This window comes from Lithobates pipiens, unplaced genomic scaffold (genome assembly GCF_037356315.1).
Source record: "Lithobates pipiens isolate NorthernLeopardFrog02 unplaced genomic scaffold, aLitPip1_a1.2 Scaffold_18, whole genome shotgun sequence".
Taxonomy (NCBI): Eukaryota; Metazoa; Chordata; class Amphibia; order Anura; family Ranidae; genus Lithobates; species Lithobates pipiens.
In genome coordinates this window covers 579,410,920-579,435,536 of record NW_027507758.1, presented here as the reverse complement: position 1 = coordinate 579,435,536, position 24,617 = coordinate 579,410,920, and the positions used below count along the sequence as shown (strand labels likewise).

The 24,617-nt window shown below is 43.8% G+C and overlaps 16 non-coding genes across 16 annotated transcripts; all 16 read left to right on the top strand.

The window, feature by feature from the left end:
- Positions 1 to 407: 407 nt before the first annotated feature.
- Positions 408 to 489, top strand: TRNAS-CGA (transfer RNA serine (anticodon CGA)). Its single transcript has one exon. It is a non-coding gene; the product is annotated as a tRNA-Ser (tRNA).
- Positions 490 to 2,452: 1,963 nt separating this feature from the next.
- TRNAS-CGA (transfer RNA serine (anticodon CGA)) lies at positions 2,453 to 2,534 on the top strand. Its single transcript has one exon. It is a non-coding gene; the product is annotated as a tRNA-Ser (tRNA).
- Positions 2,535 to 4,491: 1,957 nt separating this feature from the next.
- Positions 4,492 to 4,573, top strand: TRNAS-CGA (transfer RNA serine (anticodon CGA)). The gene has a single exon. It is a non-coding gene; the product is annotated as a tRNA-Ser (tRNA).
- A 1,963-nt stretch (positions 4,574 to 6,536) lies between these two features.
- TRNAS-CGA (transfer RNA serine (anticodon CGA)) lies at positions 6,537 to 6,618 on the top strand. The gene has a single exon. It is a non-coding gene; the product is annotated as a tRNA-Ser (tRNA).
- A 1,963-nt stretch (positions 6,619 to 8,581) lies between these two features.
- Positions 8,582 to 8,663, top strand: TRNAS-CGA (transfer RNA serine (anticodon CGA)). The gene has a single exon. It is a non-coding gene; the product is annotated as a tRNA-Ser (tRNA).
- Positions 8,664 to 10,620: 1,957 nt separating this feature from the next.
- Positions 10,621 to 10,702, top strand: TRNAS-CGA (transfer RNA serine (anticodon CGA)). Its single transcript has one exon. It is a non-coding gene; the product is annotated as a tRNA-Ser (tRNA).
- A 1,740-nt stretch (positions 10,703 to 12,442) lies between these two features.
- TRNAS-AGA (transfer RNA serine (anticodon AGA)) lies at positions 12,443 to 12,524 on the top strand. Its single transcript has one exon. It is a non-coding gene; the product is annotated as a tRNA-Ser (tRNA).
- A 135-nt stretch (positions 12,525 to 12,659) lies between these two features.
- On the top strand, positions 12,660 to 12,741 carry TRNAS-CGA (transfer RNA serine (anticodon CGA)). Its single transcript has one exon. It is a non-coding gene; the product is annotated as a tRNA-Ser (tRNA).
- A 1,739-nt stretch (positions 12,742 to 14,480) lies between these two features.
- TRNAS-AGA (transfer RNA serine (anticodon AGA)) lies at positions 14,481 to 14,562 on the top strand. The gene has a single exon. It is a non-coding gene; the product is annotated as a tRNA-Ser (tRNA).
- Positions 14,563 to 14,697: 135 nt separating this feature from the next.
- TRNAS-CGA (transfer RNA serine (anticodon CGA)) lies at positions 14,698 to 14,779 on the top strand. The gene has a single exon. It is a non-coding gene; the product is annotated as a tRNA-Ser (tRNA).
- Positions 14,780 to 16,519: 1,740 nt separating this feature from the next.
- Positions 16,520 to 16,601, top strand: TRNAS-AGA (transfer RNA serine (anticodon AGA)). The gene has a single exon. It is a non-coding gene; the product is annotated as a tRNA-Ser (tRNA).
- A 135-nt stretch (positions 16,602 to 16,736) lies between these two features.
- TRNAS-CGA (transfer RNA serine (anticodon CGA)) lies at positions 16,737 to 16,818 on the top strand. Its single transcript has one exon. It is a non-coding gene; the product is annotated as a tRNA-Ser (tRNA).
- Positions 16,819 to 18,558: 1,740 nt separating this feature from the next.
- Positions 18,559 to 18,640, top strand: TRNAS-AGA (transfer RNA serine (anticodon AGA)). Its single transcript has one exon. It is a non-coding gene; the product is annotated as a tRNA-Ser (tRNA).
- A 135-nt stretch (positions 18,641 to 18,775) lies between these two features.
- Positions 18,776 to 18,857, top strand: TRNAS-CGA (transfer RNA serine (anticodon CGA)). Its single transcript has one exon. It is a non-coding gene; the product is annotated as a tRNA-Ser (tRNA).
- A 1,956-nt stretch (positions 18,858 to 20,813) lies between these two features.
- On the top strand, positions 20,814 to 20,895 carry TRNAS-CGA (transfer RNA serine (anticodon CGA)). Its single transcript has one exon. It is a non-coding gene; the product is annotated as a tRNA-Ser (tRNA).
- Positions 20,896 to 22,858: 1,963 nt separating this feature from the next.
- Positions 22,859 to 22,940, top strand: TRNAS-CGA (transfer RNA serine (anticodon CGA)). Its single transcript has one exon. It is a non-coding gene; the product is annotated as a tRNA-Ser (tRNA).
- Positions 22,941 to 24,617: the final 1,677 nt, after the last annotated feature.

The window sequence follows — 24,617 nt, the reverse complement described above, 5'->3', positions numbered from 1 at the left end:
GCTGAATGTATAATGCCTTTCTGTGGGCATTTGTCAGTCTGTTCTTTAGTCATTCAAACACTATGGAAGACTTGCCCTCCACCACAAGACGTGTGCTTAGATCTTCACCTTATACTTAGTGTGACTTCAATGGAAGTTTTTCCTAGAGCTTCTTCAGCTTACAAACAACCTCTCTTATGTACCGCAGTAGGTAGTCGTGGCCGAGTGGTTAAGGCGATGGACTAGAAATCCATTGGGGTTTCCCCGCGCAGGTTCAAATCCTGCCGACTATGTTCTGCTTTGATCATTTTCAATCATGTGTTGTTTTTTTGAATTCTCCTGAGTCAATTGGCACAAAGCTCACTGCTACCTCAAGTCACAAATCTACTTAACCTTTTCCATGTCTCAAAGGTAAGCCTAACCCATGTGTATTTGTGGCCGAGTGGTTAAGGCGATGGACTCGAAATCCATTAGGGTCTCCCTGCGCAGGTTCAAATCCTGCCAACTACGGTATGTTCTTGGACAGTTCTGCAAAGGTCTGACTTTATGAATTCAACAGGTGCATTCCTTACGCTTCAAATCTTCATTTGCAGCTTTCTCTCCAGCAAAGAAAACAAAGGCCAGCAGTGGCATAACCAAATCTCATTACACTAGTACTAAAGGCCAGCAGTGTATTGGATTTTCTGACACTGTACATATACAGCTATGAAACTGCAGAACCTAAGCAGAAGAAGGGCAGCACAATCTTTAAGGCAATAGCTAACATTTCCAGGCTACTTCTTAGGCGCAAATTTAAGATGTTCCCTACAAAATAGAGCTTTGAATTTAGATCTACTTTATCGGTCTACATCAAACACGTTCTTGTTTATGTCTCTCTAGCTGGTATTTTCCATGGGTTGTTGGTGGTATCGTGGTGAAAATAGTTGCCTTCCAAACAATAGAAAAGCATTGCTAAAATTGAGCAGACACAGACCTGTCATCCGGCCCGCTTTTCTCCAATCAGCTTACAGACCCCTGGTGATGGTAATTGAAGCTGCCTGTGTGAAAGGGTCCTTAAAGAGACAATTCTTAATTATGTCCCTGCTGCCCCCTGTGGTGGGGCAATATATTCAAGAATCAGCAGAAGAAAGCACAGATCAACAGAGTGAATAAAGCAAAAGCAAAAGCAGGGAGATACTTGCATTGCAAGTCTTCGAATCATCGTCTTCTAAAGAATAGGAGCTTTATACCCTGCTTCCCTACTGGAATTATGCCTTCACTGTTGGTCAGGAGATCACTCCACCCCAACAGTGCAGGCATAAATCGGTGTGCTCAGGAAGGCACCCAGCAGAGGGACATGGTCCATACAAAGGGTGCCAGAACTTTGTCGAAAGACGGGCTGTGGGTCCAGGACAGTAGAGCGTTCGGGGTATTAGGGTGGTAGGTCTGAACTGAAAAAGCAAAGCCTTGCACTTCAAAGTTAGCCTCTTCCATGTGGTCAAGGTAGGCCATATAGACATGATTGTAGTTGTGGCCGAGTGGGTAAGGCAATGGATTTGAACTCTATTGTGGGGTCTCTCTGCTCCAGCTTCATAATCCTGCCAACTACAGTCTGTTCTTGGATTGTCTAAATGGGGGTCTCCCTGCACAGGTTAAAATCTTGCCAACTATACGGTCTGTTCTTGGATTGTCCCATGAAGATATGACTCTCAGCAGTTATGGTTCCTGTACTGCAAGTGGCTTGTGTTATTGTCATGGACAACATATGCACTCTTGCTTCAGGTTAGGAATGCCCACAGTACAGAAGTGTCTTCTTTTCTCTAAAGAAGTGGCTTGGATTAGTTGCAAAGCATTTTTCAACCTAAAATGTACACAGAGCACACAGGTGTGGGAAGGTTGGAGCACATAGAGCAAGGATGAAGGAATATTAGCCATCTCCAGGTAGTAGAACTTCCAGTGGGATGGTTTTTCATCATATAAGCATTTCCTCAGGTTTCCAGACCAGAGTCTTTTCATGCCACAAGCCAAAAGTTTAGAACGTATGGTACTATGTTTTTCACAAATACTGAAAAGTTCTATTTTTATAAGCTGAATGTATAATGCCTTTCTGTGGGCATTTGTCAGTCTGTTCTTTAGTCATTCAAACACTATGGAAGACTTGCCCTCCACCACAAGACGTGTGCTTAGATCTTCACCTTATACTTAGTGTGACTTCAATGGAAGTTTTTCCTAGAGCTTCTTCAGCTTACAAACAACCTCTCTTAGGTACCACAGTAGGTAGTTGTGGCCGAGTGGTTAAGGCGATGGACTAGAAATCCATTGGGGTTTCCCCGCGCAGGTTCAAATCCTGCCGACTACGTTCTGCTTTGATCATTTTCAATCATGTGTTGTTTTTTTGAATTCTCCTGAGTCAATTGGCACAAAGCTCACTGCTACCTCAAGTCACAAATCTACTTAACCTTTTCCATGTCTCAAAGGTAAGCCTAACCCATGTGTAGTTGTGGCCGAGTGGTTAAGGCGATGGACTCGAAATCCATTAAGGTCTCCCTGCGCAGGTTCAAATCCTGCCAACTACGGCATGTTCTTGGACAGTTCTGCAAAGGTCTGACTTTATGAATTCAACAGGCGCATTCCTTACGCTTCAAATCTTCATTTGCAGCTTTCTCTCCAGCAAAGAAAACAAAGGCCAGCAGTGGCATAACCAAATCTCATTACACTAGTACTAAAGGCCAGCAGTGTATTAGATTTTCTGACACTGTACATATACAGCTATGAAACTGCAGAACCTAAGCAGAAGAAGGGCAGCACAATCTTTAAGGCAATAGCTAACATTTCCAGGCTACTTCTTAGGCGCAAATTTAAGATGTTCCCTACAAAATAGAGCTTTGAATTTAGATCTACTTTATCGGTCTACATCAAACACGTTCTTGTTTATGTCTCTCTAGCTGGTATTTTCCATGGGTTGTTGGTGGTATCGTGGTGAAAATAGTTGCCTTCCAAACAATAGAAAAGCATTGCTAAAATTGAGCAGACACAGACCTGTCATCCGGCCCGCTTTTCTCCAATCAGCTTACAGACCCCTGGTGATGGTAATTGAAGCTGCCTGTGTGAAAGGGTCCTTAAAGAGACAATTCTTAATTATGTCCCTGCTGCCCCCTGTGGTGGGGCAATATATTCAAGAATCAGCAGAAGAAAGCACAGATCAACAGAGTGAATAAAGCAAAAGCAGGGAGATACTTGCATTGCAAGTCTTCGAATCCTCGTCTTCTAAAGAATAGGAGCTTTATACCCTGCTTCCCTACTGGAATTATGCCTTCACTGATGGTCAGGAGATCACTCCACCCCAACAGTGCAGGCATAAATCGGTGTGCTCAGGAAGGCACCCAGCAGAGGGACATGGTCCATACAAAGGGTGCCAGAACTTTGTCGAAAGACGGGCTGTGGGTCCAGGACAGTAGAGCGTTCGGGGCATTAGGGTGGTAGGTCTGAACTGAAAAAGCAAAGCCTTGCACTTCAAAGTTAGCCTCTTCCATGTGGTCAAGGTAGGCCATATAGACATGATTGTAGTTGTGGCCGAGTGGGTAAGGCAATGGATTTGAACTCTATTGTGGGGTCTCTCTGCTCCAGCTTCATAATCCTGCCAACTACAGTCTGTTCTTGGATTGTCTAAATGGGGGTCTCCCTGCACAGGTTAAAATCTTGCCAACTATACGGTCTGTTCTTGGATTGTCCCATGAAGATATGACTCTCAGCAGTTATGGTTCCTGTACTGCAAGTGGCTTGTGTTATTGTCATGGACAACATATGCACTCTTGCTTCAGGTTAGGAATGCCCACAGTACAGAAGTGTCTTCTTTTCTCTAAAGAAGTGGCTTGGATTAGTTGCAAAGCATTTTTCAACCTAAAATGTACACAGAGCACACAGGTGTGGGAAGGTTGGAGCACATAGAGCAAGGATGAAGGAATATTAGCCATCTCCAGGTAGTAGAACTTCCAGTGGGATGGTTTTTCATCATATAAGCATTTCCTCAGGTTTCCAGACCAGAGTCTTTTCATGCCACAAGCCAAAAGTTTAGAACGTATGGTACTATGTTTTTCACAAATACTGAAAAGTTCTATTTTTATAAGCTGAATGTATAATGCCTTTCTGTGGGCATTTGTCCGTCTGTTCTTTAGTCATTCAAACACTATGGAAGACTTGCCCTCCACCACAAGACGTGTGCTTAGATCTTCACCTTATACTTAGTGTGACTTCAATGGAAGTTTTTCCTAGAGCTTCTTCAGCTTACAAACAACCTCTCTTAGGTACCACAGTAGGTAGTTGTGGCCGAGTGGTTAAGGCGATGGACTAGAAATCCATTGGGGTTTCCCCGCGCAGGTTCAAATCCTGCCGACTACGTTCTGCTTTGATCATTTTCAATCATGTGTTGTTTTTTTGAATTCTCCTGAGTCAATTGGCACAAAGCTCACTGCTACCTCAAGTCACAAATCTACTTAACCTTTTCCATGTCTCAAAGGTAAGCCTAACCCATGTGTATTTGTGGCCGAGTGGTTAAGGCGATGGACTCGAAATCCATTAGGGTCTCCCTGCGCAGGTTCAAATCCTGCCAACTACGGTATGTTCTTGGACAGTTCTGCAAAGGTCTGACTTTATGAATTCAACAGGCGCATTCCTTACGCTTCAAATCTTCATTTGCAGCTTTCTCTCCAGCAAAGAAAACAAAGGCCAGCAGTGGCATAACCAAATCTCATTACACTAGTACTAAAGGCCAGCAGTGTATTGGATTTTCTGACACTGTACATATACAGCTATGAAACTGCAGAACCTAAGCAGAAGAAGGGCAGCACAATCTTTAAGGCAATAGCTAACATTTCCAGGCTACTTCTTAGGCGCAAATTTAAGATGTTCCCTACAAAATAGAGCTTTGAATTTAGATCTACTTTATCGGTCTACATCAAACACGTTCTTGTTTATGTCTCTCTAGCTGGTATTTTCCATGGGTTGTTGGTGGTATCGTGGTGAAAATAGTTGCCTTCCAAACAATAGAAAAGCATTGCTAAAATTGAGCAGACACAGACCTGTCATCCGGCCCGCTTTTCTCCAATCAGCTTACAGACCCCTGGTGATGGTAATTGAAGCTGCCTGTGTGAAAGGGTCCTTAAAGAGACAATTCTTAATTATGTCCCTGCTGCCCCCTGTGGTGGGGCAATATATTCAAGAATCAGCAGAAGAAAGCACAGATCAACAGAGTGAATAAAGCAAAAGCAAAAGCAGGGAGATACTTGCATTGCAAGTCTTCGAATCATCGTCTTCTAAAGAATAGGAGCTTTATACCCTGCTTCCCTACTGGAATTATGCCTTCACTGTTGGTCAGGAGATCACTCCACCCCAACAGTGCAGGCATAAATCGGTGTGCTCAGGAAGGCACCCAGCAGAGGGACATGGTCCATACAAAGGGTGCCAGAACTTTGTCGAAAGACGGGCTGTGGGTCCAGGACAGTAGAGCGTTCGGGGTATTAGGGTGGTAGGTCTGAACTGAAAAAGCAAAGCCTTGCACTTCAAAGTTAGCCTCTTCCATGTGGTCAAGGTAGGCCATATAGACATGATTGTAGTTGTGGCCGAGTGGGTAAGGCAATGGATTTGAACTCTATTGTGGGGTCTCTCTGCTCCAGCTTCATAATCCTGCCAACTACAGTCTGTTCTTGGATTGTCTAAATGGGGGTCTCCCTGCACAGGTTAAAATCTTGCCAACTATACAGTCTGTTCTTGGATTGTCCCATGAAGATATGACTCTCAGCAGTTATGGTTCCTGTACTGCAAGTGGCTTGTGTTATTGTCATGGACAACATATGCACTCTTGCTTCAGGTTAGGAATGCCCACAGTACAGAAGTGTCTTCTTTTCTCTAAAGAAGTGGCTTGGATTAGTTGCAAAGCATTTTTCAACCTAAAATGTACACAGAGCACACAGGTGTGGGAAGGTTGGAGCACATAGAGCAAGGATGAAGGAATATTAGCCATCTCCAGGTAGTAGAACTTCCAGTGGGATGGTTTTTCATCATATAAGCATTTCCTCAGGTTTCCAGACCAGAGTCTTTTCATGCCACAAGCCAAAAGTTTAGAACGTATGGTACTATGTTTTTCACAAATACTGAAAAGTTCTATTTTTATAAGCTGAATGTATAATGCCTTTCTGTGGGCATTTGTCCGTCTGTTCTTTAGTCATTCAAACACTATGGAAGACTTGCCCTCCACCACAAGACGTGTGCTTAGATCTTCACCTTATACTTAGTGTGACTTCAATGGAAGTTTTTCCTAGAGCTTCTTCAGCTTACAAACAACCTCTCTTAGGTACCACAGTAGGTAGTTGTGGCCGAGAGGTTAAGGCGATGGACTAGAAATCCATTGGGGTTTCCCCGCGCAGGTTCAAATCCTGCCGACTACGTTCTGCTTTGATCATTTTCAATCATGTGTTGTTTTTTTGAATTCTCCTGAGTCAATTGGCACAAAGCTCACTGCTACCTCAAGTCACAAATCTACTTAACCTTTTCCATGTCTCAAAGGTAAGCCTAACCCATGTGTATTTGTGGCCGAGTGGTTAAGGCGATGGACTCGAAATCCATTAGGGTCTCCCTGCGCAGGTTCAAATCCTGCCAACTACGGTATGTTCTTGGACAGTTCTGCAAAGGTCTGACTTTATGAATTCAACAGGCGCATTCCTTACGCTTCAAATCTTCATTTGCAGCTTTCTCTCCAGCAAAGAAAACAAAGGCCAGCAGTGGCATAACCAAATCTCATTACACTAGTACTAAAGGCCAGCAGTGTATTGGATTTTCTGACACTGTACATATACAGCTATGAAACTGCAGAACCTAAGCAGAAGAAGGGCAGCACAATCTTTAAGGCAATAGCTAACATTTCCAGGCTACTTCTTAGGCGCAAATTTAAGATGTTCCCTACAAAATAGAGCTTTGAATTTAGATCTACTTTATCGGTCTACATCAAACACGTTCTTGTTTATGTCTCTCTAGCTGGTATTTTCCATGGGTTGTTGGTGGTATCGTGGTGAAAATAGTTGCCTTCCAAACAATAGAAAAGCATTGCTAAAATTGAGCAGACACAGACCTGTCATCCGGCCCGCTTTTCTCCAATCAGCTTACAGACCCCTGGTGATGGTAATTGAAGCTGCCTGTGTGAAAGGGTCCTTAAAGAGACAATTCTTAATTATGTCCCTGCTGCCCCCTGTGGTGGGGCAATATATTCAAGAATCAGCAGAAGAAAGCACAGATCAACAGAGTGAATAAAGCAAAAGCAAAAGCAGGGAGATACTTGCATTGCAAGTCTTCGAATCATCGTCTTCTAAAGAATAGGAGCTTTATACCCTGCTTCCCTACTGGAATTATGCCTTCACTGTTGGTCAGGAGATCACTCCACCCCAACAGTGCAGGCATAAATCGGTGTGCTCAGGAAGGCACCCAGCAGAGGGACATGGTCCATACAAAGGGTGCCAGAACTTTGTCGAAAGACGGGCTGTGGGTCCAGGACAGTAGAGCGTTCGGGGTATTAGGGTGGTAGGTCTGAACTGAAAAAGCAAAGCCTTGCACTTCAAAGTTAGCCTCTTCCATGTGGTCAAGGTAGGCCATATAGACATGATTGTAGTTGTGGCCGAGTGGGTAAGGCAATGGATTTGAACTCTATTGTGGGGTCTCTCTGCTCCAGCTTCATAATCCTGCCAACTACAGTCTGTTCTTGGATTGTCTAAATGGGGGTCTCCCTGCACAGGTTAAAATCTTGCCAACTATACGGTCTGTTCTTGGATTGTCCCATGAAGATATGACTCTCAGCAGTTATGGTTCCTGTACTGCAAGTGGCTTGTGTTATTGTCATGGACAACATATGCACTCTTGCTTCAGGTTAGGAATGCCCACAGTACAGAAGTGTCTTCTTTTCTCTAAAGAAGTGGCTTGGATTAGTTGCAAAGCATTTTTCAACCTAAAATGTACACAGAGCACACAGGTGTGGGAAGGTTGGAGCACATAGAGCAAGGATGAAGGAATATTAGCCATCTCCAGGTAGTAGAACTTCCAGTGGGATGGTTTTTCATCATATAAGCATTTCCTCAGGTTTCCAGACCAGAGTCTTTTCATGCCACAAGCCAAAAGTTTAGAACGTATGGTACTATGTTTTTCACAAATACTGAAAAGTTCTATTTTTATAAGCTGAATGTATAATGCCTTTCTGTGGGCATTTGTCCGTCTGTTCTTTAGTCATTCAAACACTATGGAAGACTTGCCCTCCACCACAAGACGTGTGCTTAGATCTTCACCTTATACTTAGTGTGACTTCAATGGAAGTTTTTCCTAGAGCTTCTTCAGCTTACAAACAACCTCTCTTAGGTACCACAGTAGGTAGTTGTGGCCGAGTGGTTAAGGCGATGGACTAGAAATCCATTGGGGTTTCCCCGCGCAGGTTCAAATCCTGCCGACTACGTTCTGCTTTGATCATTTTCAATCATGTGTTGTTTTTTTGAATTCTCCTGAGTCAATTGGCACAAAGCTCACTGCTACCTCAAGTCACAAATCTACTTAACCTTTTCCATGTCTCAAAGGTAAGCCTAACCCATGTGTAGTTGTGGCCGAGTGGTTAAGGCGATGGACTCGAAATCCATTAAGGTCTCCCTGCGCAGGTTCAAATCCTGCCAACTACGGCATGTTCTTGGACAGTTCTGCAAAGGTCTGACTTTATGAATTCAACAGGCGCATTCCTTACGCTTCAAATCTTCATTTGCAGCTTTCTCTCCAGCAAAGAAAACAAAGGCCAGCAGTGGCATAACCAAATCTCATTACACTAGTACTAAAGGCCAGCAGTGTATTAGATTTTCTGACACTGTACATATACAGCTATGAAACTGCAGAACCTAAGCAGAAGAAGGGCAGCACAATCTTTAAGGCAATAGCTAACATTTCCAGGCTACTTCTTAGGCGCAAATTTAAGATGTTCCCTACAAAATAGAGCTTTGAATTTAGATCTACTTTATCGGTCTACATCAAACACGTTCTTGTTTATGTCTCTCTAGCTGGTATTTTCCATGGGTTGTTGGTGGTATCGTGGTGAAAATAGTTGCCTTCCAAACAATAGAAAAGCATTGCTAAAATTGAGCAGACACAGACCTGTCATCCGGCCCGCTTTTCTCCAATCAGCTTACAGACCCCTGGTGATGGTAATTGAAGCTGCCTGTGTGAAAGGGTCCTTAAAGAGACAATTCTTAATTATGTCCCTGCTGCCCCCTGTGGTGGGGCAATATATTCAAGAATCAGCAGAAGAAAGCACAGATCAACAGAGTGAATAAAGCAAAAGCAGGGAGATACTTGCATTGCAAGTCTTCGAATCATCGTCTTCTAAAGAATAGGAGCTTTATACCCTGCTTCCCTACTGGAATTATGCCTTCACTGATGGTCAGGAGATCACTCCACCCCAACAGTGCAGGCATAAATCGGTGTGCTCAGGAAGGCACCCAGCAGAGGGACATGGTCCATACAAAGGGTGCCAGAACTTTGTCGAAAGACGGGCTGTGGGTCCAGGACAGTAGAGCGTTCGGGGCATTAGGGTGGTAGGTCTGAACTGAAAAAGCAAAGCCTTGCACTTCAAAGTTAGCCTCTTCCATGTGGTCAAGGTAGGCCATATAGACATGATTGTAGTTGTGGCCGAGTGGGTAAGGCAATGGATTTGAACTCTATTGTGGGGTCTCTCTGCTCCAGCTTCATAATCCTGCCAACTACAGTCTGTTCTTGGATTGTCTAAATGGGGGTCTCCCTGCACAGGTTAAAATCTTGCCAACTATACGGTCTGTTCTTGGATTGTCCCATGAAGATATGACTCTCAGCAGTTATGGTTCCTGTACTGCAAGTGGCTTGTGTTATTGTCATGGACAACATATGCACTCTTGCTTCAGGTTAGGAATGCCCACAGTACAGAAGTGTCTTCTTTTCTCTAAAGAAGTGGCTTGGATTAGTTGCAAAGCATTTTTCAACCTAAAATGTACACAGAGCACACAGGTGTGGGAAGGTTGGAGCACATAGAGCAAGGATGAAGGAATATTAGCCATCTCCAGGTAGTAGAACTTCCAGTGGGATGGTTTTTCATCATATAAGCATTTCCTCAGGTTTCCAGACCAGAGTCTTTTCATGCCACAAGCCAAAAGTTTAGAACGTATGGTACTATGTTTTTCACAAATACTGAAAAGTTCTATTTTTATAAGCTGAATGTATAATGCCTTTCTGTGGGCATTTGTCCGTCTGTTCTTTAGTCATTCAAACACTATGGAAGACTTGCCCTCCACCACAAGACGTGTGCTTAGATCTTCACCTTATACTTAGTGTGACTTCAATGGAAGTTTTTCCTAGAGCTTCTTCAGCTTACAAACAACCTCTCTTAGGTACCACAGTAGGTAGTTGTGGCCGAGTGGTTAAGGCGATGGACTAGAAATCCATTGGGGTTTCCCCGCGCAGGTTCAAATCCTGCCGACTACGTTCTGCTTTGATCATTTTCAATCATGTGTTGTTTTTTTGAATTCTCCTGAGTCAATTGGCACAAAGCTCACTGCTACCTCAAGTCACAAATCTACTTAACCTTTTCCATGTCTCAAAGGTAAGCCTAACCCATGTGTAGTTGTGGCCGAGTGGTTAAGGCGATGGACTCGAAATCCATTAAGGTCTCCCTGCGCAGGTTCAAATCCTGCCAACTACGGCATGTTCTTGGACAGTTCTGCAAAGGTCTGACTTTATGAATTCAACAGGCGCATTCCTTACGCTTCAAATCTTCATGTGCAGCTTTCTCTCCAGCAAAGAAAACAAAGGCCAGCAGTGGCATAACCAAATCTCATTACACTAGTACTAAAGGCCAGCAGTGTATTGGATTTTCTGACACTGTACATATACAGCTATGAAACTGGAGAACCTAAGCAGAAGAAGGGCAGCACAATCTTTAAGGCAATAGCTAACATTTCCAGGCTACTTCTTAGGCGCAAATTTAAGATGTTCCCTACAAAATAGAGCTTTGAATTTAGATCTACTTTATCGGTCTACATCAAACACGTTCTTGTTTATGTCTCTCTAGCTGGTATTTTCCATGGGTTGTTGGTGGTATCGTGGTGAAAATAGTTGCCTTCCAAACAATAGAAAAGCATTGCTAAAATTGAGCAGACACAGACCTGTCATCCGGCCCGCTTTTCTCCAATCAGCTTACAGACCCCTGGTGATGGTAATTGAAGCTGCCTGTGTGAAAGGGTCCTTAAAGAGACAATTCTTAATTATGTCCCTGCTGCCCCCTGTGGTGGGGCAATATATTCAAGAATCAGCAGAAGAAAGCACAGATCAACAGAGTGAATAAAGCAAAAGCAGGGGGATACTTGCATTGCAAGTCTTCGAATCATCGTCTTCTAAAGAATAGGAGCTTTATACCCTGCTTCCCTACTGGAATTATGCCTTCACTGTTGGTCAGGAGATCACTCCACCCCAACAGTGCAGGCATAAATCGGTGTGCTCAGGAAGGCACCCAGCAGAGGGACATGGTCCATACAAAGGGTGCCAGAACTTTGTCGAAAGACGGGCTGTGGGTCCAGGACAGTAGAGCGTTCGGGGCATTAGGGTGGTAGGTCTGAACTGAAAAAGCAAAGCCTTGCACTTCAAAGTTAGCCTCTTCCATGTGGTCAAGGTAGGCCATATAGACATGATTGTAGTTGTGGCCGAGTGGGTAAGGCAATGGATTTGAACTCTATTGTGGGGTCTCTCTGCTCCAGCTTCATAATCCTGCCAACTACAGTCTGTTCTTGGATTGTCTAAATGGGGGTCTCCCTGCACAGGTTAAAATCTTGCCAACTATACGGTCTGTTCTTGGATTGTCCCATGAAGATATGACTCTCAGCAGTTATGGTTCCTGTACTGCAAGTGGCTTGTGTTATTGTCATGGACAACATATGCACTCTTGCTTCAGGTTAGGAATGCCCACAGTACAGAAGTGTCTTCTTTTCTCTAAAGAAGTGGCTTGGATTAGTTGCAAAGCATTTTTCAACCTAAAATGTACACAGAGCACACAGGTGTGGGAAGGTTGGAGCACATAGAGCAAGGATGAAGGAATATTAGCCATCTCCAGGTAGTAGAACTTCCAGTGGGATGGTTTTTCATCATATAAGCATTTCCTCAGGTTTCCAGACCAGAGTCTTTTCATGCCACAAGCCAAAAGTTTAGAACGTATGGTACTATGTTTTTCACAAATACTGAAAAGTTCTATTTTTATAAGCTGAATGTATAATGCCTTTCTGTGGGCATTTGTCCGTCTGTTCTTTAGTCATTCAAACACTATGGAAGACTTGCCCTCCACCACAAGACGTGTGCTTAGATCTTCACCTTATACTTAGTGTGACTTCAATGGAAGTTTTTCCTAGAGCTTCTTCAGCTTACAAACAACCTCTCTTAGGTACCACAGTAGGTAGTCGTGGCCGAGTGGTTAAGGCGATGGACTAGAAATCCATTGGGGTTTCCCCGCGCAGGTTCAAATCCTGCCGACTACGTTCTGCTTTGATCATTTTCAATCATGTGTTGTTTTTTTGAATTCTCCTGAGTCAATTGGCACAAAGCTCACTGCTACCTCAAGTCACAAATCTACTTAACCTTTTCCATGTCTCAAAGGGAGGCCTAACCCATGTGTAGTTGTGGCCGAGTGGTTAAGGCGATGGACTCGAAATCCATTAGGGTCTCCCTGCGCAGGTTCAAATCCTGCCAACTACGGCATGTTCTTGGACAGTTCTGCAAAGGTCTGACTTTATGAATTCAACAGGCGCATTCCTTACGCTTCAAATCTTCATTTGCAGCTTTCTCTCCAGCAAAGAAAACAAAGGCCAGCAGTGGCATAACCAAATCTCATTACACTAGTACTAAAGGCCAGCAGTGTATTAGATTTTCTGACACTGTACATATACAGCTATGAAACTGCAGAACCTAAGCAGAAGAAGGGCAGCACAATCTTTAAGGCAATAGCTAACATTTCCAGGCTACTTCTTAGGCGCAAATTTAAGATGTTCCCTACAAAATAGAGCTTTGAATTTAGATCTACTTTATCGGTCTACATCAAACACGTTCTTGTTTATGTCTCTCTAGCTGGTATTTTCCATGGGTTGTTGGTGGTATCGTGGTGAAAATAGTTGCCTTCCAAACAATAGAAAAGCATTGCTAAAATTGAGCAGACACAGACCTGTCATCCGGCCCGCTTTTCTCCAATCAGCTTACAGACCCCTGGTGATGGTAATTGAAGCTGCCTGTGTGAAAGGGTCCTTAAAGAGACAATTCTTAATTATGTCCCTGCTGCCCCCTGTGGTGGGGCAATATATTCAAGAATCAGCAGAAGAAAGCACAGATCAACAGAGTGAATAAAGCAAAAGCAGGGAGATACTTGCATTGCAAGTCTTCGAATCATCGTCTTCTAAAGAATAGGAGCTTTATACCCTGCTTCCCTACTGGAATTATGCCTTCACTGATGGTCAGGAGATCACTCCACCCCAACAGTGCAGGCATAAATCGGTGTGCTCAGGAAGGCACCCAGCAGAGGGACATGGTCCATACAAAGGGTGCCAGAACTTTGTCGAAAGACGGGCTGTGGGTCCAGGACAGTAGAGCGTTCGGGGCATTAGGGTGGTAGGTCTGAACTGAAAAAGCAAAGCCTTGCACTTCAAAGTTAGCCTCTTCCATGTGGTCAAGGTAGGCCATATAGACATGATTGTAGTTGTGGCCGAGTGGGTAGGCAATGGATTTGAACTCTATTGTGGGGTCTCTCTGCTCCAGCTTCATAATCCTGCCAACTACAGTCTGTTCTTGGATTGTCTAAATGGGGGTCTCCCTGCACAGGTTAAAATCTTGCCAACTATACGGTCTGTTCTTGGATTGTCCCATGAAGATATGACTCTCAGCAGTTATGGTTCCTGTACTGCAAGTGGCTTGTGTTATTGTCATGGACAACATATGCACTCTTGCTTCAGGTTAGGAATGCCCACAGTACAGAAGTGTCTTCTTTTCTCTAAAGAAGTGGCTTGGATTAGTTGCAAAGCATTTTTCAACCTAAAATGTACACAGAGCACACAGGTGTGGGAAGGTTGGAGCACATAGAGCAAGGATGAAGGAATATTAGCCATCTCCAGGTAGTAGAACTTCCAGTGGGATGGTTTTTCATCATATAAGCATTTCCTCAGGTTTCCAGACCAGAGTCTTTTCATGCCACAAGCCAAAAGTTTAGAACGTATGGTACTATGTTTTTCACAAATACTGAAAAGTTCTATTTTTATAAGCTGAATGTATAATGCCTTTCTGTGGGCATTTGTCCGTCTGTTCTTTAGTCATTCAAACACTATGGAAGACTTGCCCTCCACCACAAGACGTGTGCTTAGATCTTCACCTTATACTTAGTGTGACTTCAATGGAAGTTTTTCCTAGAGCTTCTTCAGCTTACAAACAACCTCTCTTAGGTACAACAGTAGGTAGTCGTGGCCGAGTGGTTAAGGCGATGGACTAGAAATCCATTGGGGTTTCCCCGCGCAGGTTCAAATCCTGCCGACTACGTTCTGCTTTGATCATTTTCAATCATGTGTTGTTTTTTTGAATTCTCCTGAGTCAATTGGCACAAAGCTCACTGCTACCTCAAGTCACAAATCTACTTAACCTTTTCCATGTCTCAAAGGGAGGCCTAACCCATGTGTAGTTGTGGCCGAGTGGTTAAGGCGATGGACTCGAAATCCATTAGGGTCTCCCTGCGCAGGTTCAAATCCTGCCAACTACGGCATGTTCTTGGACAGTTCTGCAAAGGTCTGACTTTATGAATTCAACAGGCGCATTCCTTACGCTTCAAATCTTCATTTGCAGCTTTCTCTCCAGCAAAGAAAACAAAGGCCAGCAGTGGCATAACCAAATCTCATTACACTAGTACTAAAGGCCAGCAGTGTATTAGATTTTCTGACACTGTACATATACAGCTATGAAACTGCAGAACCTAAGCAGAAGAAGGGCAGCACAATCTTTAAGGCAATAGCTAACATTTCCAGGCTACTTCTTAGGCGCAAATTTAAGATGTTCCCTACAAAATAGAGCTTTGAATTTAGATCTACTTTATCGGTCTACATCAAACACGTTCTTGTTTATGTCTCTCTAGCTGGTATTTTCCATGGGTTGTTGGTGGTATCGTGGTGAAAATAGTTGCCTTCCAAACAATAGAAAAGCATTGCTAAAATTGAGCAGACACAGACCTGTCATCCGGCCCGCTTTTCTCCAATCAGCTTACAGACCCCTGGTGATGGTAATTGAAGCTGCCTGTGTGAAAGGGTCCTTAAAGAGACAATTCTTAATTATGTCCCTGCTGCCCCCTGTGGTGGGGCAATATATTCAAGAATCAGCAGAAGAAAGCACAGATCAACAGAGTGAATAAAGCAAAAGCAGGGAGATACTTGCATTGCAAGTCTTCGAATCATCGTCTTCTAAAGAATAGGAGCTTTATACCCTGCTTCCCTACTGGAATTATGCCTTCACTGATGGTCAGGAGATCACTCCACCCCAACAGTGCAGGCATAAATCGGTGTGCTCAGGAAGGCACCCAGCAGAGGGACATGGTCCATACAAAGGGTGCCAGAACTTTGTCGAAAGACGGGCTGTGGGTCCAGGACAGTAGAGCGTTCGGGGCATTAGGGTGGTAGGTCTGAACTGAAAAAGCAAAGCCTTGCACTTCAAAGTTAGCCTCTTCCATGTGGTCAAGGTAGGCCATATAGACATGATTGTAGTTGTGGCCGAGTGGGTAAGGCAATGGATTTGAACTCTATTGTGGGGTCTCTCTGCTCCAGCTTCATAATCCTGCCAACTACAGTCTGTTCTTGGATTGTCTAAATGGGGGTCTCCCTGCACAGGTTAAAATCTTGCCAACTATACGGTCTGTTCTTGGATTGTCCCATGAAGATATGACTCTCAGCAGTTATGGTTCCTGTACTGCAAGTGGCTTGTGTTATTGTCATGGACAACATATGCACTCTTGCTTCAGGTTAGGAATGCCCACAGTACAGAAGTGTCTTCTTTTCTCTAAAGAAGTGGCTTGGATTAGTTGCAAAGCATTTTTCAACCTAAAATGTACACAGAGCACACAGGTGTGGGAAGGTTGGAGCACATAGAGCAAGGATGAAGGAATATTAGCCATCTCCAGGTAGTAGAACTTCCAGTGGGATGGTTTTTCATCATATAAGCATTTCCTCAGGTTTCCAGACCAGAGTCTTTTCATGCCACAAGCCAAAAGTTTAGAACGTATGGTACTATGTTTTTCACAAATACTGAAAAGTTCTATTTTTATAAGCTGAATGTATAATGCCTTTCTGTGGGCATTTGTCCGTCTGTTCTTTAGTCATTCAAACACTATGGAAGACTTGCCCTCCACCACAAGACGTGTGCTTAGATCTTCACCTTATACTTAGTGTGACTTCAATGGAAGTTTTTCCTAGAGCTTCTTCAGCTTACAAACAACCTCTCTTAGGTACCACAGTAGGTAGTCGTGGCCGAGTGGTTAAGGCGATGGACTAGAAATCCATTGGGGTTTCCCCGCGCAGGTTCAAATCCTGCCGACTACGTTCTGCTTTGATCATTTTCAATCATGTGTTGTTTTTTTGAATTCTCCTGAGTCAATTGGCACAAAGCTCACTGCTACCTCAAGTCACAAATCTACTTAACCTTTTCCATGTCTCAAAGGGAGGCCTAACCCATGTGTAGTTGTGGCCGAGTGGTTAAGGCGATGGACTCGAAATCCATTAGGGTCTCCCTGCGCAGGTTCAAATCCTGCCAACTACGGCATGTTCTTGGACAGTTCTGCAAAGGTCTGACTTTATGAATTCAACAGGCGCATTCCTTACGCTTCAAATCTTCATTTGCAGCTTTCTCTCCAGCAAAGAAAACAAAGGCCAGCAGTGGCATAACCAAATCTCATTACACTAGTACTAAAGGCCAGCAGTGTATTAGATTTTCTGACACTGTACATATACAGCTATGAAACTGCAGAACCTAAGCAGAAGAAGGGCAGCACAATCTTTAAGGCAATAGCTAACATTTCCAGGCTACTTCTTAGGCGCAAATTTAAGATGTTCCCTACAAAATAGAGCTTTGAATTTAGATCTACTTTATCGGTCTACATCAAACACGTTCTTGTTTATGTCTCTCTAGCTGGTATTTTCCATGGGTTGTTGGTGGTATCGTGGTGAAAATAGTTGCCTTCCAAACAATAGAAAAGCATTGCTAAAATTGAGCAGACACAGACCTGTCATCCGGCCCGCTTTTCTCCAATCAGCTTACAGACCCCTGGTGATGGTAATTGAAGCTGCCTGTGTGAAAGGGTCCTTAAAGAGACAATTCTTAATTATGTCCCTGCTGCCCCCTGTGGTGGGGCAATATATTCAAGAATCAGCAGAAGAAAGCACAGATCAACAGAGTGAATAAAGCAAAAGCAGGGAGATACTTGCATTGCAAGTCTTCGAATCATCGTCTTCTAAAGAATAGGAGCTTTATACCCTGCTTCCCTACTGGAATTATGCCTTCACTGATGGTCAGGAGATCACTCCACCCCAACAGTGCAGGCATAAATCGGTGTGCTCAGGAAGGCACCCAGCAGAGGGACATGGTCCATACAAAGGGTGCCAGAACTTTGTCGAAAGACGGGCTGTGGGTCCAGGACAGTAGAGCGTTCGGGGCATTAGGGTGGTAGGTCTGAACTGAAAAAGCAAAGCCTTGCACTTCAAAGTTAGCCTCTTCCATGTGGTCAAGGTAGGCCATATAGACATGATTGTAGTTGTGGCCGAGTGGGTAAGGCAATGGATTTGAACTCTATTGTGGGGTCTCTCTGCTCCAGCTTCATAATCCTGCCAACTACAGTCTGTTCTTGGATTGTCTAAATGGGGGTCTCCCTGCACAGGTTAAAATCTTGCCAACTATACGGTCTGTTCTTGGATTGTCCCATGAAGATATGACTCTCAGCAGTTATGGTTCCTGTACTGCAAGTGGCTTGTGTTATTGTCATGGACAACATATGCACTCTTGCTTCAGGTTAGGAATGCCCACAGTACAGAAGTGTCTTCTTTTCTCTAAAGAAGTGGCTTGGATTAGTTGCAAAGCATTTTTCAACCTAAAATGTACACAGAGCACACAGGTGTGGGAAGGTTGGAGCACATAGAGCAAGGATGAAGGAATATTAGCCATCTCCAGGTAGTAGAACTTCCAGTGGGATGGTTTTTCATCATATAAGCATTTCCTCAGGTTTCCAGACCAGAGTCTTTTCATGCCACAAGCCAAAAGTTTAGAACGTATGGTACTATGTTTTTCACAAATACTGAAAAGTTCTATTTTTATAAGCTGAATGTATAATGCCTTTCTGTGGGCATTTGTCCGTCTGTTCTTTAGTCATTCAAACACTATGGAAGACTTGCCCTCCACCACAAGACGTGTGCTTAGATCTTCACCTTATACTTAGTGTGACTTCAATGGAAGTTTTTCCTAGAGCTTCTTCAGCTTACAAACAACCTCTCTTAGGTACAACAGTAGGTAGTCGTGGCCGAGTGGTTAAGGCGATGGACTAGAAATCCATTGGGGTTTCCCCGCGCAGGTTCAAATCCTGCCGACTACGTTCTGCTTTGATCATTTTCAATCATGTGTTGTTTTTTTGAATTCTCCTGAGTCAATTGGCACAAAGCTCACTGCTACCTCAAGTCACAAATCTACTTAACCTTTTCCATGTCTCAAAGGGAGGCCTAACCCATGTGTAGTTGTGGCCGAGTGGTTAAGGCGATGGACTCGAAATCCATTAGGGTCTCCCTGCGCAGGTTCAAATCCTGCCAACTACGGCATGTTCTTGGACAGTTCTGCAAAGGTCTGACTTTATGAATTCAACAGGCGCATTCCTTACGCTTCAAATCTTCATTTGCAGCTTTCTCTCCAGCAAAGAAAACAAAGGCCAGCAGTGGCATAACCAAATCTCATTACACTAGTACTAAAGGCCAGCAGTGTATTAGATTTTCTGACACTGTACATATACAGCTATGAAACTGCAGAACCTAAGCAGAAGAAGGGCAGCACAATCTTTAAGGCAATAGCTAACATTTCCAGGCTACTTCTTAGGCGCAAATTTAAGATGTTCCCTACAAAATAGAGCTTTGAATTTAGATCTACTTTATCGGTCTACATCAAACACGTTCTTGTTTATGTCTCTCTAGCTGGTATTTTCCATGGGTTGTTGGTGGTATCGTGGTGAAAATAGTTGCCTTCCAAACAATAGAAAAGCATTGCTAAAATTGAGCAGACACAGACCTGTCATCCGGCCCGCTTTTCTCCAATCAGCTTACAGACCCCTGGTGATGGTAATTGAAGCTGCCTGTGTGAAAGGGTCCTTAAAGAGACAATTCTTAATTATGTCCCTGCTGCCCCCTGTGGTGGGGCAATATATTCAAGAATCAGCAGAAGAAAGCACAGATCAACAGAGTGAATAAAGCAAAAGCAGGGAGATACTTGCATTGCAAGTCTTCGAATCATCGTCTTCTAAAGAATAGGAGCTTTATACCCTGCTTCCCTACTGGAATTATGCCTTCACTGATGGTCAGGAGATCACTCCACCCCAACAGTGCAGGCATAAATCGGTGTGCTCAGGAAGGCACCCAGCAGAGGGACATGGTCCATACAAAGGGTGCCAGAACTTTGTCGAAAGACGGGCTGTGGGTCCAGGACAGTAGAGCGTTCGGGGCATTAGGGTGGTAGGTCTGAACTGAAAAAGCAAAGCCTTGCACTTCAAAGTTAGCCTCTTCCATGTGGTCAAGGTAGGCCATATAGACATGATTGTAGTTGTGGCCGAGTGGGTAGGCAATGGATTTGAACTCTATTGTGGGGTCTCTCTGCTCCAGCTTCATAATCCTGCCAACTACAGTCTGTTCTTGGATTGTCTAAATGGGGGTCTCCCTGCACAGGTTAAAATCTTGCCAACTATACGGTCTGTTCTTGGATTGTCCCATGAAGATATGACTCTCAGCAGTTATGGTTCCTGTACTGCAAGTGGCTTGTGTTATTGTCATGGACAACATATGCACTCTTGCTTCAGGTTAGGAATGCCCACAGTACAGAAGTGTCTTCTTTTCTCTAAAGAAGTGGCTTGGATTAGTTGCAAAGCATTTTTCAACCTAAAATGTACACAGAGCACACAGGTGTGGGAAGGTTGGAGCACATAGAGCAAGGATGAAGGAATATTAGCCATCTCCAGGTAGTAGAACTTCCAGTGGGATGGTTTTTCATCATATAAGCATTTCCTCAGGTTTCCAGACCAGAGTCTTTTCATGCCACAAGCCAAAAGTTTAGAACGTATGGTACTATGTTTTTCACAAATACTGAAAAGTTCTATTTTTATAAGCTGAATGTATAATGCCTTTCTGTGGGCATTTGTCCGTCTGTTCTTTAGTCATTCAAACACTATGGAAGACTTGCCCTCCACCACAAGACGTGTGCTTAGATCTTCACCTTATACTTAGTGTGACTTCAATGGAAGTTTTTCCTAGAGCTTCTTCAGCTTACAAACAACCTCTCTTAGGTACCACAGTAGGTAGTTGTGGCCGAGTGGTTAAGGCGATGGACTAGAAATCCATTGGGGTTTCCCCGCGCAGGTTCAAATCCTGCCGACTACGTTCTGCTTTGATCATTTTCAATCATGTGTTGTTTTTTTGAATTCTCCTGAGTCAATTGGCACAAAGCTCACTGCTACCTCAAGTCACAAATCTACTTAACCTTTTCCATGTCTCAAAGGTAAGCCTAACCCATGTGTATTTGTGGCCGAGTGGTTAAGGCGATGGACTCGAAATCCATTAGGGTCTCCCTGCGCAGGTTCAAATCCTGCCAACTACGGTATGTTCTTGGACAGTTCTGCAAAGGTCTGACTTTATGAATTCAACAGGCGCATTCCTTACGCTTCAAATCTTCATTTGCAGCTTTCTCTCCAGCAAAGAAAACAAAGGCCAGCAGTGGCATAACCAAATCTCATTACACTAGTACTAAAGGCCAGCAGTGTATTGGATTTTCTGACACTGTACATATACAGCTATGAAACTGCAGAACCTAAGCAGAAGAAGGGCAGCACAATCTTTAAGGCAATAGCTAACATTTCCAGGCTACTTCTTAGGCGCAAATTTAAGATGTTCCCTACAAAATAGAGCTTTGAATTTAGATCTACTTTATCGGTCTACATCAAACACGTTCTTGTTTATGTCTCTCTAGCTGGTATTTTCCATGGGTTGTTGGTGGTATCGTGGTGAAAATAGTTGCCTTCCAAACAATAGAAAAGCATTGCTAAAATTGAGCAGACACAGACCTGTCATCCGGCCCGCTTTTCTCCAATCAGCTTACAGACCCCTGGTGATGGTAATTGAAGCTGCCTGTGTGAAAGGGTCCTTAAAGAGACAATTCTTAATTATGTCCCTGCTGCCCCCTGTGGTGGGGCAATATATTCAAGAATCAGCAGAAGAAAGCACAGATCAACAGAGTGAATAAAGCAAAAGCAAAAGCAGGGAGATACTTGCATTGCAAGTCTTCGAATCATCGTCTTCTAAAGAATAGGAGCTTTATACCCTGCTTCCCTACTGGAATTATGCCTTCACTGTTGGTCAGGAGATCACTCCACCCCAACAGTGCAGGCATAAATCGGTGTGCTCAGGAAGGCACCCAGCAGAGGGACATGGTCCATACAAAGGGTGCCAGAACTTTGTCGAAAGACGGGCTGTGGGTCCAGGACAGTAGAGCGTTCGGGGTATTAGGGTGGTAGGTCTGAACTGAAAAAGCAAAGCCTTGCACTTCAAAGTTAGCCTCTTCCATGTGGTCAAGGTAGGCCATATAGACATGATTGTAGTTGTGGCCGAGTGGGTAAGGCAATGGATTTGAACTCTATTGTGGGGTCTCTCTGCTCCAGCTTCATAATCCTGCCAACTACAGTCTGTTCTTGGATTGTCTAAATGGGGGTCTCCCTGCACAGGTTAAAATCTTGCCAACTATACGGTCTGTTCTTGGATTGTCCCATGAAGATATGACTCTCAGCAGTTATGGTTCCTGTACTGCAAGTGGCTTGTGTTATTGTCATGGACAACATATGCACTCTTGCTTCAGGTTAGGAATGCCCACAGTACAGAAGTGTCTTCTTTTCTCTAAAGAAGTGGCTTGGATTAGTTGCAAAGCATTTTTCAACCTAAAATGTACACAGAGCACACAGGTGTGGGAAGGTTGGAGCACATAGAGCAAGGATGAAGGAATATTAGCCATCTCCAGGTAGTAGAACTTCCAGTGGGATGGTTTTTCATCATATAAGCATTTCCTCAGGTTTCCAGACCAGAGTCTTTTCATGCCACAAGCCAAAAGTTTAGAACGTATGGTACTATGTTTTTCACAAATACTGAAAAGTTCTATTTTTATAAGCTGAATGTATAATGCCTTTCTGTGGGCATTTGTCCGTCTGTTCTTTAGTCATTCAAACACTATGGAAGACTTGCCCTCCACCACAAGACGTGTGCTTAGATCTTCACCTTATACTTAGTGTGACTTCAATGGAAGTTTTTCCTAGAGCTTCTTCAGCTTACAAACAACCTCTCTTAGGTACCACAGTAGGTAGTTGTGGCCGAGAGGTTAAGGCGATGGACTAGAAATCCATTGGGGTTTCCCCGCGCAGGTTCAAATCCTGCCGACTACGTTCTGCTTTGATCATTTTCAATCATGTGTTGTTTTTTTGAATTCTCCTGAGTCAATTGGCACAAAGCTCACTGCTACCTCAAGTCACAAATCTACTTAACCTTTTCCATGTCTCAAAGGTAAGCCTAACCCATGTGTATTTGTGGCCGAGTGGTTAAGGCGATGGACTCGAAATCCATTAGGGTCTCCCTGCGCAGGTTCAAATCCTGCCAACTACGGTATGTTCTTGGACAGTTCTGCAAAGGTCTGACTTTATGAATTCAACAGGCGCATTCCTTACGCTTCAAATCTTCATTTGCAGCTTTCTCTCCAGCAAAGAAAACAAAGGCCAGCAGTGGCATAACCAAATCTCATTACACTAGTACTAAAGGCCAGCAGTGTATTGGATTTTCTGACACTGTACATATACAGCTATGAAACTGCAGAACCTAAGCAGAAGAAGGGCAGCACAATCTTTAAGGCAATAGCTAACATTTCCAGGCTACTTCTTAGGCGCAAATTTAAGATGTTCCCTACAAAATAGAGCTTTGAATTTAGATCTACTTTATCGGTCTACATCAAACACGTTCTTGTTTATGTCTCTCTAGCTGGTATTTTCCATGGGTTGTTGGTGGTATCGTGGTGAAAATAGTTGCCTTCCAAACAATAGAAAAGCATTGCTAAAATTGAGCAGACACAGACCTGTCATCCGGCCCGCTTTTCTCCAATCAGCTTACAGACCCCTGGTGATGGTAATTGAAGCTGCCTGTGTGAAAGGGTCCTTAAAGAGACAATTCTTAATTATGTCCCTGCTGCCCCCTGTGGTGGGGCAATATATTCAAGAATCAGCAGAAGAAAGCACAGATCAACAGAGTGAATAAAGCAAAAGCAAAAGCAGGGAGATACTTGCATTGCAAGTCTTCGAATCATCGTCTTCTAAAGAATAGGAGCTTTATACCCTGCTTCCCTACTGGAATTATGCCTTCACTGTTGGTCAGGAGATCACTCCACCCCAACAGTGCAGGCATAAATCGGTGTGCTCAGGAAGGCACCCAGCAGAGGGACATGGTCCATACAAAGGGTGCCAGAACTTTGTCGAAAGACGGGCTGTGGGTCCAGGACAGTAGAGCGTTCGGGGTATTAGGGTGGTAGGTCTGAACTGAAAAAGCAAAGCCTTGCACTTCAAAGTTAGCCTCTTCCATGTGGTCAAGGTAGGCCATATAGACATGATTGTAGTTGTGGCCGAGTGGGTAAGGCAATGGATTTGAACTCTATTGTGGGGTCTCTCTGCTCCAGCTTCATAATCCTGCCAACTACAGTCTGTTCTTGGATTGTCTAAATGGGGGTCTCCCTGCACAGGTTAAAATCTTGCCAACTATACGGTCTGTTCTTGGATTGTCCCATGAAGATATGACTCTCAGCAGTTATGGTTCCTGTACTGCAAGTGGCTTGTGTTATTGTCATGGACAACATATGCACTCTTGCTTCAGGTTAGGAATGCCCACAGTACAGAAGTGTCTTCTTTTCTCTAAAGAAGTGGCTTGGATTAGTTGCAAAGCATTTTTCAACCTAAAATGTACACAGAGCACACAGGTGTGGGAAGGTTGGAGCACATAGAGCAAGGATGAAGGAATATTAGCCATCTCCAGGTAGTAGAACTTCCAGTGGGATGGTTTTTCATCATATAAGCATTTCCTCAGGTTTCCAGACCAGAGTCTTTTCATGCCACAAGCCAAAAGTTTAGAACGTATGGTACTATGTTTTTCACAAATACTGAAAAGTTCTATTTTTATAAGCTGAATGTATAATGCCTTTCTGTGGGCATTTGTCCGTCTGTTCTTTAGTCATTCAAACACTATGGAAGACTTGCCCTCCACCACAAGACGTGTGCTTAGATCTTCACCTTATACTTAGTG